A 16,677-nucleotide genomic window follows, 5' to 3' on the forward strand; every position below is an offset into this window, starting at 1 on the left:
TGACAGCCTCCCTTCTATCGCAGCCTGCACACTCCGGGCTCTGCCACCCACGGGTCCCTGAGCCCAGCGTTCAGGGAAGACTGGACGACCCGTCCCAGCCAGGGTACTGGAGCTCACCTCTGGTCTGCTACAACCCGGCTCTGGCTAGCGCCTGGGGAGGGTCCCAGGGTGTCTGAGCTCACCTCTGGTCCGCTACAACCTGGCTCTGACAAGAGCCTCGGTTGAGGGTCCCCGGGTGCTGGTCCAGTCTTCAGGTCTTCGGATGTCTTCAGGCTTGAGTTGGTGAACACTGCCCTGCCCGTCCAGAGGGCCGGCCTTTTATCCCCAGGTCGGGGTCACCCTTCCCCTCCTGAACTCCCCCCCCTCCCAGAACCTTCTGAAAGGTCTTATCTTAAGGGGCCAAAGGGACGAGTGGGGGGTCAGGGGTGGTCGTCTCCGGTCACGGTGAGGGGCCGGGGGCTTAACCTTTGGTCGACCCCTACGCACCTCGCTCTCTCGGCTGCCCCCTGTTGACCCGTGAACGTGGTGGCAGGTCAGCTTACAGCGCCTTGTTATGGCGCTTACGCACAACTTCGTGACGAACGCTGCACGTTCCGTCGTTTTCATGCAGGGGGCGCTGCAAACCTACGTGCCCCCTGCATGAACGACGGAGGGGCAGGGACAGACGTTCGATCGCGTTGGAATCGATCTGCAGACGGCGGTCTTATCGCACGGCCAGCTCTGTCGCCTCATCTCGATCCCGCGATCCCAACCAGGTGAAAGTCCGCATCGAACCGAACCGAACCCCCAGCAAGTCCATCTACTTCACGACGAGAGAAAATTCACACGAAATATCGTTTTCAATGAATAAGCTTTTAATGAAGTACATTTATCTAATTCAAAACATAATACAATTCAAAGTTGTTTCATTTTCAAACTTCAAAACGGAGGATAGAGAGCTTGCGGGGATGCGTCGCTCGTGTGCAATTGTTTTCGTCACTTTACAATCAGCAAGGACCATTTCTTGTCCTAATTCGACAAAATGTATGTCAACACATAATACAAAATTATAATTCGTGTTGTAGAGAATGTTCCTCCTTTTCGTGTAACTTTTAATTGGTATGCCTTGTAACTGATTAATGATCCGAGCGTGCTCGCTATTTAAAAGACAATGAGTTGCTCCAGAGGCAGACGCTTCTTGAAAACACAAAAGTACCCTTTGACCTGTATCACAAGAACAATGAGTCTCACCCGAGTGATCTGTACAGGTTACTTGCAAAACACAAACTTTGTCCTAACATCACTTATTCAATGTTTGACCCTTATAGACAAAATGTTACATGTACACACACCATCAGACAAGTATTCATTCTAAATTATTGACAATCATTTTAACTAATACTATTACGCCATTCAAAACGAATGCTGGTGTCTGGGTCAAAATTGAGCAAATTCCAAACATTACCTACAAACTCCACAACCAAGATGCCACATCAACCATCGCCCTCTACTGACAGGCTCTTGTCTACATGCAGGCCGGTGCAGGGCCACCACATTGTGCCACACAGGGGCAGCTGCTACTTGGGGGTGCTCTTCGAGTGTTTGAAACGAGATACGATACAAAACTCAGAGTTGCCTAGGCGATTAAGCAAGCACCATACAAATGCAATTTATAACAGTGAATGCTTGGGAGCTTATTGGCTCTCGCTCCTGGTTAGAAATCTACCCAACACACAGGTGCACAAAGACTGGCCGCTCTTACCCTGCAGGTTGAACCTAGGAACCGAGTGTTCAACTTCACATTCTTGTCATGAAAGGCCTGTGACAAAGGTGCGTCTATTGGAGCGACATCGTCTCAAGCTTACACATCTCCCGGGTCTCCATTTGACTTTCTATTGTCTCGGAGGAAGTCCACCCACACCTCCACTTCCACAAACTGCTGGGAGTTGCCTCGCTCTGCCTCACAGTGAGAATTCTCCTCCTGCTTCACGTTGCCTCCATCGATGTGAATGTCCGATTTTGGAGTTGAATGTTCATCTTCACATTTTACCGTTACTTCTTCACTCTTCACCATCACTTCACATTTCACCTTCACATCTTCACGTTTCACCTCGATACCTTTCAAAGTATCCAAGCTGGGATTTTCATCCGGTTCTTGTTTCATGAGGGATGGACTCATTGCAGCACTTTGACTTTCACAAGCTGATTTCAGACTCCACACCTTGTGGATCTTGTGATGCTTGTGTGTTCTCTGGTGTCTTTGAATATTTGGTAAAAGTGCAAACGCCTTCCCACACACACCGCACTTGAAGGGTTTATCTCCCGTGTGTGTTCTCTGGTGTTCTACAAGAGTAGATGACCGTGCAAACGCCTTCCCACACACACCGCACTTGAAGGGTTTATCTCCCGTGTGTGTTCTCTGGTGTTTAACAAGAGCAGATGACTGTGCAAACGCATTCCCACACACACTGCACTTGAAGGGTTTCTCTCCCGTGTGTGTTCTCTGGTGTTCTGCAAGAGTAGATGAATGTGCAAATGCCTTCCCACACACACCGCACTTGAATGGTTTATCTCCCGTGTGGGTTCTCTGGTGTATTACAAGAACAGATGACCGTGAAAACGCATTCCCACACACACTGCACTTGAAGGGTTTCTCTCCCGTGTGTGTTGTCTGGTGTGCTTCACGAGTAGATGACCGTGCAAACGCCTTCTCACACACTCTGCACTTGAAGGGTTTCTCTCTCGTGTGTGTTCTCTGGTGTATAACAAGAGTAGATGACTTTGCAAACGCCTTCCCACACACACTGCACTTGAAGGGTTTATCTCCCGTGTGGGTTATCCGGTGTATTACAAGAGCAGATGACTGTGCAAACGCCTTCCCACACACACTGCAATTGAAGGGTTTATCTCCTTTGTGTGTTCTCTGGTGTGTTACAAGATTAGATGACTGTGCAAACGCCTTCCTACACACATTGCACTTGAAGGGTTTATCTCCCGTGTGGGTTCTCTGGTGTTTTAAAAGAGCAGATGACCGTGCAAACGCCTTCCCACACACACTGCACTTGAAGGGTTTCTCTCCCGTGTGTGTTTTCTGGTGTTCTACAAGAGTAGCTAAAAGTGCAAACGCCTTCCCACACACACCGCACTTGAAGGGTTTCTCTCCCGTGTGTGTTCTCTGGTGATTTACAAGAGTAGTTAAATGTGCAAATGCCTTCCCACACACACTGCACTTGTAGGGTTTTTCTCCTGTGTGTGTTCTCTGGTGTGCTACAAGAGTAGCTGACTGTGAAAACGCCTTCCCACACACACTGCACTTGAAGGGTTTTTCTCCTGTGTGTGTTCTCTGGTGTATAACAAGAGTAGATGACTTTGCAAACGCCTTCCCACACACACTGCACTTGAAGGGTTTCTCTGCTGTGTGAGTTCTCTGGTGCTGTGTCAAATGTTCAGTACGATCTGTGCTGTTGGCACGCAGGTCGCATTGTTGCCTTTTTGCACCGAGCCGCGCCGAGTGCCTTTGCTCCATCAGACCAATTCTGCAGAGGAAGCGACAGCTGCAGACAGAAAAATATATCCACACCATCTACACATCAGTATCAATGCATATATACAGTCACACGTGACTTACACGTCTATACTTATACATCTATTCATGATAGTGAAACAGTGTCCAAAATTCATCACACGGGCTGTTATGGCACACAATGAGAGGGCAAATGGTTATAAACATGCCTGGAAGCCCTAGTATCTTCAAAATGAATGTTAACCCAAAACTCCGAGCACACGATTTCGGCTGTCTGGCTTCAAAATTACTATTTATGAAAGCTAAATTCAGCTGACATAGCAAAGGGTGTTGAAAAAAATACTATTTGTGTTATGCACAAATGCATAAATTAATGTTCAATTGCAACTTAGAGGTGTGAAGCCAGGCATAGATGTCCTTGAATGCTGGTATGAAGTTCCGACTTGAGCTGCACATGTGCTGTGATAACTTCCGACTCCAATCTTACAAAGACTTCCAGAGGAAAACAAAAATAAACTACCGTTTTGATATAACCTCCGTGCTCAATAGAATTAATAGACTTTACTGCAAATACAAACTTGACACTGTCACACACTCAGGGGCGGAGCCAGCATTTTAAGGTAGGGAGGGGGGCAAACCCTCCAGCAATGAAAAATTATAGGAGTTAATAATAGGAGTTTTCCCCTTTTTTCTGGCAACAAAACTGAAACCTTACGAGGATTCATTTCTGTGTCGTGTTTTCTCTGAAGACACTTTGTTGGGGGCACGTCTTTATTATATACACGCGCCCTAACTACTAAACATCAACTCCTCGTACAGTTTATCTCGAGTACTTCCACTCGGTATATTATACGCCTCCTACGTAACATGCCTGCCCCGGCTGTGCTCCAGGTCCTCTGGCTATAATATCCTATGGGAGACCCAGGGTCCACCACTGGCCTCACAAGCTAGGGGTCCAGGGTCCTATTCTAGCAGGTCTTCTTGCTTCAACTGGTCGTCTTCAACTGCCAGGACCTCTCCAGAGGTCTGCCTTATATACGTTTCTCAGCCGAGGTGCGGACCTCCGTGAAGGACGCGGGTGACCCCAGAGTCCCTCACCGAGGTCTGCATGTCTGCCCTTGCAGGCCAGTACGTCCGTAGCCCCCCCAGCCATTGGGAGTGTTTGCGAGGGATCGGAGAACCCCTCACAACCCCCAACCGCAAAAACACACTATGATAATGTGTGAGCTGTACGCCTTTTGGCGTCCTCTGGTCGAGCACCAATTGGCGTCCTCTGGTCGAGGACCAATTGGGTCAAGGCTCAAAAAAAGCCGTCCCTTGGTGTGGACCAATCAGTTTCAAGGACAATGCATATATTATCATAGTGTGTTTTGTTTGCATTTGACTGCAAGTATTGTGGTAAATGCAGACATGAATCCTCGTAAAAGACGTTTGGTTGGTTCGATCTTGTTGGTTTTTGTCGTTAGGCTGTTAGTAGGATCCTACTAACAGCCTAACGACAAAGACCAACAAGATCATCAGTAGGATCCGACTAACAGCCTAATGACAAAGACCAACAAGAACATCACGAGTTCGACGTCCCTAATCGAACCAACCAAACGCCCCTCCTTAAAACCCTCAGCTGCAAGACCTCCCAGATTCTATGGTCTTCCCAAGATCTATAAAGAAGGCTCCCCACTACGACCCATAGTGTACAATCAACTCTCCTACCTACAAACTGGCCCGTTTACTATCAGATACTCTGCTCCCCTTCACTGGCAAGACCTCGACAGCATTACTTAACTCAACCCAATTGGTCTCTATGGTCAAGGACATGGTACTGTCTCCTGACGATATCCTCGTCAGTCTTGATGTGGTATCTCTGTTTACCAAAGTCCCAGTTCCTGACACCTTAACAATAATCGAAGACTTGGTCCAACATGGACTGAACTCGGATGTACCTGCACTGGTTAGGCATTGCCTCACCAAGACTTACTTTACCTGGAATGGAACCTTCTACAAACAGAATGAGGGTACCCCCATGGGCTCCCCCTTGTCACCAGTGATAGCCAATGTGTTCATGGAAAAGTTTGAATCAGATGCTATCCAGACGTCCACCCTGCGTCCTTCCCTGTGGAAGATATATGTGGATGACACTTTCGTCATTTGGTCACATGGCCTCCCAGCATTGAACCATTTTCTGGACCACATCAATTCCAGACACCCATCCATCAAATTCACCATGGAAGTGGAGAAAGATGGCAAACTACCATTCTTGGATGTTCTGTTTGAGAGGAGACCTGATGGATCCTTGGGACATTGTGTTTACAGGAAGGCCACCCATCTTAAACAACTACGCTGGTTTGGTCGTCTGCGTGCCTATCTGGACGTTAATTTATTTACGGACCCGCCCACACAGCTCGCTCTGATTCGATGAAAATAAAACAGCCGGCAAAAAGCCACAGCTCACTTTGATTCGATAAAAATAAATAATTAACACGCCCAGAAGAGAGCGATAGCATAGGTTTGGCAAGGTCTGCGCCGCAGTGCTGCAGTGCACTGTGGGCGCAGACCCTGCGCTGTGTGAGTGTGGTGTGTATGTAAGTGTGCGAATGGTAGTTACGCTAATATTACGTATATTTACGTAAAAAATGGGTGCTGCGTGCTGCGATTAGTGGAGTCCCCAAACAACTTTACCTTACGAGTAGGCAGGGATCGCTATACAGTAAGTCTTAGCGGACTCAGCTGGCAGCTTCACCTGCCGGGACCACGGCCAGTTGCGTAGCGCCCCCTACAGTTTCGCCCATGGGTCAATACCCCCATGGGGCAACCCAGCTGACTGTTTGATGGGTACAATGGGTACTTTTCGGTTTATCCGGCTTATTACCATTATGTATTGACGTTGATCACGTCTCCATGGACGGCTTGCTGTCTACTTCGGTTGTGTAATTGGCGTTACTGTACATTTATCATGTTTTGGAGTGCCAATCCCATGCACTTTGAAATGTTATAAACTGTCTAAAAAGGTTGCAGCCCGGCCCCCGCCGCTGTCACTCTCTGGCCGTTGCACAAGCCATATCGGAATTTGCGACATGCTAAAACAATGAGTACAGTGTGTTGTATCCTAACCCTTCTTCCAAATTTGAGATTTTTTATATATTATCTTTTTACTTGTTTTTTTTAATGAGTGAAACACACCAAAGCGCAGCAAACTGCAAAACACCAGGTGTTGTTAAGTAATGAACCGGAGGAGGGCTAGGGTGGCAGAATTTGCAACCTTGCTTCAAGGGAAGATAAGGCCTGATGAACGGGCACATGTCACCCGTGCAGGCGGCAGAGACAGTGGGAGAGTCAGCCAGACATAGTTAAGGCAAAAAGCCCAACCATCCTGCATGGTTTTAAAGTAACGTCAAAATTCGAAATTCAACAACAGAGTAGGCTAAATTATCGATCCTCGCGCTCGCTCAAATTGGAGACCAGGCTGCGAGCTACATCAATGAACCATTGCCCATTTGCTAATCCAATACTGAATGTTAATATTACTGAAGTCAAAACGAATTCTATGACCTCAGCACATGGGCAAATAATAGGGCAGTGTCGACTCAAAGGCAATGGAAGAAACAGAGGCGCCTTTGTCTAAATCACAACCACAGAAAGCCAGGAATCATCACTGATTGTGTGTTTAGGGATTCCGAGCTAATTAGAACACGTGCACACAGAAAGGGAGGTAGAAGCACGCCTTGTCCTCCTGCAGCTGAGGAAACAAAGATAAAGATAAGTGGGTCAGCTCAAGGCTGTGTGCACAGGGGAGTGAGCTGATTTAAAAGAGTGTTGTATATCTCTCAAGGCGGGCAAGACCCAGCTGAATAACAAGGCTGCGGGGGTCACCAGAAGTTCGCATTCGCCTAGTTAAGACAAAAAGCTCAATTATTCTGTATTGCTATTAAAGTAACGTTAAAGTCGGAATTTAACAACAGGGTAGGCTAAAGTTATTGATATTCACACCCACTCCAATTAAACCAGGCCACAAGTTACGCCTACTGAACCATCACCATCATTAAGTCCATATGAAATGTTATTTCCATACTTTAATACTTTCTATACAACTCGACCCGAAGCATATGACAATCAGAACCTTCCTAAGTCAAAATTGAATCGCACCCAGACAGGAGCGAATAGTCGATATAAGGTTGAAGAGGGAAGGAAATTAAGAGCACGGCGAACTGCAAACGTAAGCAAAAAGCCGGGAACGACACCAGGCCAGCAACAGCGAGTCGAGCTTCGACAGGCCATAAAGTAGGAATAATAACTCCCGGGGTCAGGGGACACAAGAAGAAGCAGGCAGACAAAAACCAGAACTGACTCCAAGGTTCAACCGCCCTCACCTACAAGGAGTGACGGAAATTAATGAGGCCTTGAGTTAACGGCCAGCTGGACGGCAACAACAACGGCGAGCAGAGATAGGGTGGGGCAAAGACTGCGGGGCTATGAAATGCAACTTCGTGTCAGTAAAGCTCTGACAAACAAGTTAAGTTAAAGACATCACAATACATAATATCGGACATAACATCAATGTTAACGCTATTCACCGTAAACTATATTCCGCTTATATAACCATGCAGACACCAAGGAATACGAATTCCTAGGATCAAGAAGCTTACCCCTTGACCTAAGATATCGGAAATAAGTTAATAATAATAAGCATATGCATGAAAAGACAAAGTAAAACTTATGAAAAGCCAGGATAACGGGATGAATCACCACCAGGTCGAATATAAATACATAATAAAAACGATGTTAAACCCAGGGTCGGAGAGAAAGGGAGATCCCGGCCGTCTTTGTATCCCCGCAGAGCGGGATAGGAGTGTGTATACGCTCGGGGAAACACCTCCACTGGAGTCAAGCACCACGATGGGAAACGACAGACCTTAGGTTACATACAGAATCATAACTGTGAAATAGTAAGGGACAAATGTTAACTTAAAACTTTTTAACCATTTCTTTGTGCGCCGGGTCGGAGAGAGCGTTGCCCCTCCCTCCAGGGGGTGCGAACAAAGACGCCTATGAGACATTTGTAACGTCTGTGTTTTGGGTTCATGAAGAAGGCCAGACAAGAGATAATATTGCACCCAGACAGAGAGACGACCTCGAGGCAATTTGTAACATCTGATTGTTTGCTCGTGGGTTTATGGAGGGAGTGTGACAACGGAATATACCGTGGGTGATGCACACAAGGACATACGGACGTACGGACACACACATGGACACACCTGCCTACGGACAGATCCTGACACAGCAAAAATTGAAAGAAGTCCCGCCTTGTGGGCGGGATCCAGGGGGATTTTTCGGCATAAAGGAACGGATCCTGAGCATTGGAAACTAGTGCGACCAGTGGGTCCACTCAGGAGTGCGACCAGTGGGTCCACTCAGGAGTGCGACCAGTGGGTCCACTCAGGAGTGCGACCAGCGGGTCGACTCAGGAGCGAGGGCGACCAGCGGGTCGACTCAGGAGCGAGGGCGACCAGCGGGTCGACCCAGGAGCGAGCTCGACCGGGAGGGTCGGCTCAGGAGCGAGCTGCGACCAGCGGGTCGGCTCGACTCATCTTCAGCTCGTCAACCTCTGCCGAGTCGGAGGTCTCTGCTGCCGCCGGAGTGGTGAGCGTCGCGGTTTGGCGACAACCCAGAGCTGCGCGCTGCGAGCGGGTTGTGGGCGCCACCTACCGACCGGGTTCCGAACTGCGACAGCGTATCAACAGCCATCCGAACCAGTTCACCACGGTGACAGGGGAGCGACTGATACGTATGACACGCACCGCCCCCTCACCACACGACCACCAGGCGTCTGTTTGACATAAAGAATCGACTCCGAACACTGACTATTCAAGACAACTCTTACCACTCAAACACACTCGAACCCATAAGCCATCCGTGGCTGGGAAGGCATCACAACGAGACCGAGTGATGGCCATCCGTCGTTTATAAGAGTATTCGTAATTTTTATCTTTAATATTTAGTGGGCTGTACTCTTAATCGCATAAATTCCCAACAGATCCATCAATACGAACTGATTCTTGGCACCTCCTTCCGCCGACCCACGCTCACGTGGGGAGTGGTGGCCCACCGGATCCTTATCAGGTGATCTGGTCCCCAATTAGTAAACTTGGTATAAGATAACGATCTTCGGAAAAGGAGCACCGTCGCAGGCCCTTACTCCGAGCCGTTCTGTGGTCAGATAACCTGCCGATGTATCTGTTGAGATTGGTGCCTTTAAGAATAATAACTGTTTTTGATTGTGTTTTTTTATCGCCGTATAATCTTTCAAGTATCTTTCAGTCATAATCGCCGCACGTACTCGCATCCTCTACAGAATATTCAACTGTCCCGTGACCCAAGGTGCTAACAACGTGATAAGGGTTGCGTATGATCAATAAGGAGTGCGGTACTGCGTGAACAATATTGAGTATAATCATTCATTAACGTTAAGGTTTTCTTAGCATAGTATTTGCATATTTTAACGACTCTCTCTCTCTCACTAACAACCATCACGTTATGCGGGATCCATGTGCCGTTGTCAAAGTGAAATCAGACAATCGTTGATGATACTGTATTGATGCCGTGGTGACGTTCCGGGATTGAGAGTTCGCATACTATATCATAGTTAAGGTTGAATTAGTAATAAATTGATCAATACAGAAGTGGTTGTGTGATTCTTTCCTGAAATCTATGCATAAGATCTGCTTCTGCGTTGAGATCTGAACTTGGTGACCTTAATAATAAACACTAATACATACTCAGTAAATGTTAAAGCGATAACGGGGTGAACCGGGGACCTAAAATATAACCACGAATACACACTCTGGGAATGTTAAAGCGAGAATGAGACGAACCTAGACAACGATGCCGAGTTAATCTAAGTTAATCTTGCATACTTACACCACACCTGCATAACTGCATATGATTAATTGCCTTATTCCGATCGATAACCCACCCTCGTCACCGAGGCGGGGTCTGGTTATCATAACGACTTGCATTATCATAATTACACCCACTCGCATAATTAATACGATTACCTCTCGAATTGGCATAATTAAAATGTGCATAATTACATAAATTAACACATTTCCGGATAATTACACATTTGGCCAAATTTCATTTAATTATTATTATTTTCACTGAATATTCATAACCCACATATACAACATAATAATTTCACCCACGCACGCATACAACATAACAAATTTCGATAACCAACATATACAACATAATGGGTGGCGTCGCCCGGGATTTCTCGCAGACAGTTTATGCATGAATTCAGGAACGAATCACTGATGTGTTAATCAAAGTGTTGTGAACTAACGTTGCCTTGTGATTATAAACGGGGGTATACAAACAAAACGCGCTCTGAAGGGAAATACCAGAGTAGCAGAGTATAACAAAGACAGCTGGGCTGAGATTATTTGCTCGAGTTGAACTGACGCATCCTGTGATACAATTGTTTATATGTGCTCTGAAGGGGAATTCTAGAGTAACTCACGACGCACATGAGATGTTAGAATTAAGATACACTCTTAAGTCTATTAACCACACTACATAATAGAGATGGCACAGGATCCACAACATTCTGAGTTTGACACACCAACGCATAACACTGATACAGAGTGGACCTCTGAGGAGGAGATGGAATCTATGGAAAAACAATATCGGGAATTTGTGTTAAAACGTACTGGACGGACTGCTAGCCAGCGGACGGAGCAGAGAGATATATGGGAGGGGAGCCATACAGAAGATGTTAAGGCCCATAGAAGGAAACTACTTAAGGACGTGATGAAATGTGGCAAAGCCAAACGTGACGTAAAAATTGCAGAAATAGCGAGGGTAGACTCGTATCTCCTCGCACAGACAGACAGAGAAAGATTATGGAATGAGGAAAAATTTGAAAGGGAGAGACAAGAGAAACTGTCCTTAATGGTGCAGGTAGAGCGTCTGCACGCCCTCGTGAGAGAGAAAGAATCCGCACTAAATGCACCAGTGAAACACCCAGACGTTGATACACAGAACACATACGGGAGTAACAATTTACCACACTCCGAGCCACGTGGACGTAGCCCAGGGCCAGATCCCACAATGAGTATGGCTACTATGCAAAGCAATTTTGATAAAGTAACACCCTCGCAAATCGAGGAGAGAGAAGAGGAAATAATAATACGAACGGGAAAACATGAGGCCGACCACCCCAACGTTAGAGAGAGACAAATAATTAACCCTAAGTCATCAGGATACACTGTAATGATAGAGCGGAAAAGGGCGGAGCTGGTGCAAGACGGGAAACATGACATAAACAGCACACCAGGCAGACGCACGCTACGCAAGTATGACCGACATGATGCAGATGACAGAGACAGCTCACCAGAGAGACGCACATCACACAAGCATGAGCCATGGGATAAGCAGAAATCACCGAGCCAAGTTGACCCACGTAACAGGTGCAAAAGGCACTACAAAAGTTATGTTAAGCAGAGCCACCGTGATGGTGACGGCTCATCTGACACTGACTCCTCTGACGATGACCAACACGACACGGGTAACAGGAGCTCACCAGAGAGACGCACATCACACAAGCATGAGCCATGGGATAAGCAGAAATCACCGAGCCAAGTTGACCCACGTAACAGGTGCAAAAGGCACTACAAAAGTTATGTTAAGCAGAGCCACCGTGATGGTGACGGCTCATCTGACACTGACTCCTCTGACGATGACCAACACGACATGGGTAACAGAGAGAGCTCACCAGAGGGACGCATGACATGTAAAAATCACCCATGCAAAACCACCCGCACCACAGATGACAGAGACAGGAATCCCGATAACCATGAAGCACGAGACAAACATAAATACAACACCTCACCTAGCAGGCACCACACACGTAGTAGGCAGCATGAAGGTCAAGGACAAAAACACTCACCACATAGACACCGCTCAAGGAGATCACGCACACCAACCCACAAGCACGAATCACAAGACCCACATAAGGAAAACAAGAGACACAAGCAACGGGACAGATACGAATCCTCGGACAGAGGGAGATCACGACACAGACACGGGACACATGACAACAGTGATAGTGGAGACAGGGGTAGCTCAAGGGAGCACTCCTCAGGAACCGACACCACTGATGACGAACAACACACTTTTAACAGTAAGACACTAAAACTAATGGACAAAGCACTCGTGAGAATTCCCTATTTCGATCCACATAACAAGAACAGGGATATACACACTCACATAGCTAAGGTAGAACAGGAGGCTAAGATCCGGGGTCTGGGTAAATCAGCAGAAAAGGCATGTTTATTATCAAGGAGCCTACATGAACCCGCCAGACCATGGGTAGCCTCCCTGCCAAATAGGGTGAAGAGTGACTTTAAACAATTGAGCCGAGCAGTAGTTAAGAGATTTGGGGAATACTCCACACTATCCGAAGGATTGAACGCGGCAAAGTTGATGACCCAGCGTGTAGACGAAGACCCACGAGATTATCTCCTACGCCTTAAGAAAGCATATTACGCAGGGGACGTGGACAATGCCCAGGGAGATAAGACAGTCTTAAAAGTGATGTTCTTCCAATCATTGAGACCTGAAATAGTGAGAATAGTAGGAATGATGTTGGACCCCGAGACTGCCTCCCTACGCCAGATTGAAAGCAAGGCCCACACGGCCTGGGTGAACGGACGGAAAACCACTGGCATAGCCAAAACCCACATCGTCACCAGAGATAAAGAATGCCTCGATCTGGAGGGAAGCGAATCTCCAAGGAATAATATTAGCGCCACACGGGGTGGACATGAATTCCCCCAGGAGAGGGCGCCTAACCCAATAGAATCAACACCCGTCCACAACACGCTGAATAACGTTCCACATGGGGGGAGGAACGAGGCCAGAGGAACCTGGCACCCACAGCCGCCACCACCATGGAATGCAGAAGAGGGCGGAGGCTGGAATTATGGAAGAGGAAGAGCGAGTGACGGGCCATACCTACCCCGCGGAGGCCGACGCCCACCAAACCAGTCACCATATCGTCCCCCACTGCCGCCTCCACTAGCAATAGGGCATCGACCACCGTTAGCTAACAGGAATCGATATGCTCACCACATTAGGATGGAAAAAGAGCTCCTAGGGAGTATGAAGACTCCCATGCAAGTAGCGAAGGGAAGAATACCAACTATACCCACACAGGAGGAGGACACACCCAGAGCAAAGGTAGCCCAAGTGAACGTAGGGAAGACAAGAAGCCTCGAAGCAATCACCGAAGTGGTACCAGAGGGAAAAGGGTACCATCTGGGGCAATTGATTCCCGTAGGACCAGTCGGACGAGTCCACGTGGAAGTAATACTGCAAGACACCCTGACCAGCCAGGGCCTTTGTGATACTGGAGCAGAAATATCCATGATATCCAGAGAATTATTTGACGAACTCCAGACTGGCCTCCAGAGGAAGAATGAAACACTACAAATGATGCCAAGTAAACTTACCTACTCAGGATGTGAAGGGACCCACATGCGACCATTGGGCAAAGTTATGACGAAATTGACGTTCAACAAAATCAACATGAACCATCCCCTATATGTCGTACAATACCCAGGAAAAGAACTGATTATTGGGATCGAACTACTGAATCGCCTGAAACCCATTATGAACCTTGAATCCCGACGAATTTGGGCACAGTCAATGCCGGAGCAACAAAGGGACTCAGAAGATGAAGACGTTATGAGAGACTCCACGGGAATCCAAGTGATAACACAAGAGCTCGACGACCTATCAACGACAATCAGGAACGAAGACGAGCTCCCCGCAGGAATTCGAATCACTCAGCTAATGACTAACAGACTGAGAGAAGACCGAAAGGAAGCCGACTTAGAGTCAGTATCACCGAATGACCGTCCCCTAATGGAGTATATACCGCCCCCTGGAGGCCAAACCGACGAACTGCAAACTGATGAAGGAGAACACAAGGGCAAGAGCGTATTACCCTCGGATGAAGCCAAGGCAACTCAACCGATAGTAACGCAAAAGGAACTTTCAATTGAGCCGCCCGAAACCACGAAGGCCCTAGATCCAGACCAAGAGAAAAGAGTCCTTACAATAGAAGAACAAATCGAACAACAAATTGAAGCAGCAGACGCCCTCGAGAACGACACTCAACGAAATGAGCTTCGTCAACTGCTCCAAAAATACAACTCCCTGTTCTCCAAAGACTCCTATGATTGTGGCAAAACCGACCTACATGTGGTATCCATTCCCACACTGGAGGGAGCACCAGCGGTATACGTGAAACAATACAAGATTCCACTGGCCGCCTATGAATCGATCCAAGAAACCCTAGAGAACCTACTCAAAAAGAACATAATCCGGGAATGCAACTCGACCTACAACTCACCCATTTGGCCAGTACTAAAACCCACGGGAAAATGGAGACTCACGATTGACTACCGACAACTCAATAAAACAGTTCCCCTATCTCGATGGCCAATGGCAGAAATCGACCACGGTCTCGACCAAATAAAAGGCGCAAAGGTACTCACCACAATGGACCTAGCAAATGGCTTCTGGACCATGCCAGTAAAAGAAACCGATCAATACAAGTTGGCCTTCACCTTCGACGGAATACAGTATACTTGGAATCGCTGCCCGTTCGGATACTCGAACTCACCTGCAGACTTCAACATATTCCTCCACAAGGCGATGGGCGACGCAAAAGAGCGAGGCACCATCGTCTACATCGACGACATACTAGTCAAGGACTCCTCATGGGAAGAACACCTCGAGAGCCTCCAGCATACCCTCGAGCAGTTAAAGGAAGCAGGCGCAAAGATTTCAATACAAAAAGGACAGTGGGCACGCAAAAGGGTGGACTACCTCGGGCTCCAGGTCGGCACTGAGGGAATGTTACCCCAAACCAAAAGACTTGAAGCCCTCCTCGCACTCAAATCGCCCACCACAGTCACGACCCTTCGGAGCTTCTTAGGGATTTGCAACTACCTTCGACAGTTCGTGGACGACTACGCAGGAATCGTTCGACCCTTAGTTAAACTACTGCAAAAAGACGAACCATGGGAGTGGGGACAGGAACAGGAAGCCGCAGAAAAAGAATTAAAACGACAGATCACAGAGGCATCCTGCCTAGCATACCCAGAGAAAGGGAAAGAATACTACCTGGAGACCGCATACTCAGATCATAGTATCAGCTCGGTACTGTACCAGAGACAGGAAGCAGAGAAACGAGTTATTGCCTATGCCAGCAAAGCCCTCCGGGGAGTGGAGATGAAGTTCTCCGAGTGTGAGAAGGCGATATTTGGAAACATCTGGGCCATACAACATTTTCGGAACTTATTGAACGGAGAGAGGATCATCCTGGAAACGAATCATGAATCCTTGGCATACCTCAACAGTAAGAAGATTCGAGAGGGCCGCGTAACCAGCAGCCGAATAGCCAGCTGGGCACTGACACTCCAAGGCCTACCAATCACAGTGAAATACGCAAAAAACAAGAAAAGTCCAATGGCCCAAGGTCTTGCCGATTTACATGATTGTACCTTCGACAGCATAGAAGCAGAGGACGAAAAGATACCTCCGGAGGACAACAGGTACCTGCCCTTCAGGAAGGAGACATGTGCCGACCTACCAGTGGTATACATCGATGGATGCTCCAAGATGAAGGAGAACAAGCTTCACGCTGGGTCAGGAGTCATTTGGGAAACTGGCCCACTCACAGGGATTCAAGAGGGATTTCAGCTGGGACCAAAGTCAAACCAGTATGCAGAGTTGGTCGGGGTACACATCGCTGTCCAGATGGCATCCGATAACCAAATACGGACCATGGTGGTGTGCACTGATTCCAACTACGTACAGCACAGCTTCCTGCACCACCTACCCATATGGAAAAAAAACGAGATGAAGAACCATAGGAATAAACCAATTCACCATCGAGAACTATTCGAGGCCATAGATAAGATGGTTCAGAACAAGGATATGAAGATATTTTGGAAGAAAGTCAAAGGGCACTCCAAGATACCTGGTCAAGAGAAAACTGGGAACGACCAAGCAGATGCCATAGCAAAAGTGGGAAGCCTGGAAGGCACCCCGTGGAAGCTAGAAGACCAAACCGACAGAGACGGACAACAAGAGTCGACGAACCAAGACAT

At 47.6% G+C, this 16,677-nt stretch overlaps 1 pseudogene; it reads right to left on the minus strand.

Annotated features, from left to right (window-relative positions):
* Nucleotides 1-780: 780 nt before the first annotated feature.
* LOC133361256 (zinc finger protein 208-like) overlaps nt 781-16,677 on the minus strand; it is a 74,910-nt pseudogene continuing 59,013 nt past the window's right edge.

Source organism: Lethenteron reissneri, chromosome 72 (genome assembly GCF_015708825.2).
Source record: "Lethenteron reissneri isolate LAM-NWPU_2019-01 chromosome 72, ASM1570882v1, whole genome shotgun sequence".
In the NCBI taxonomy this organism is placed as follows: domain Eukaryota; kingdom Metazoa; phylum Chordata; class Hyperoartia; order Petromyzontiformes; family Petromyzontidae; genus Lethenteron; species Lethenteron reissneri.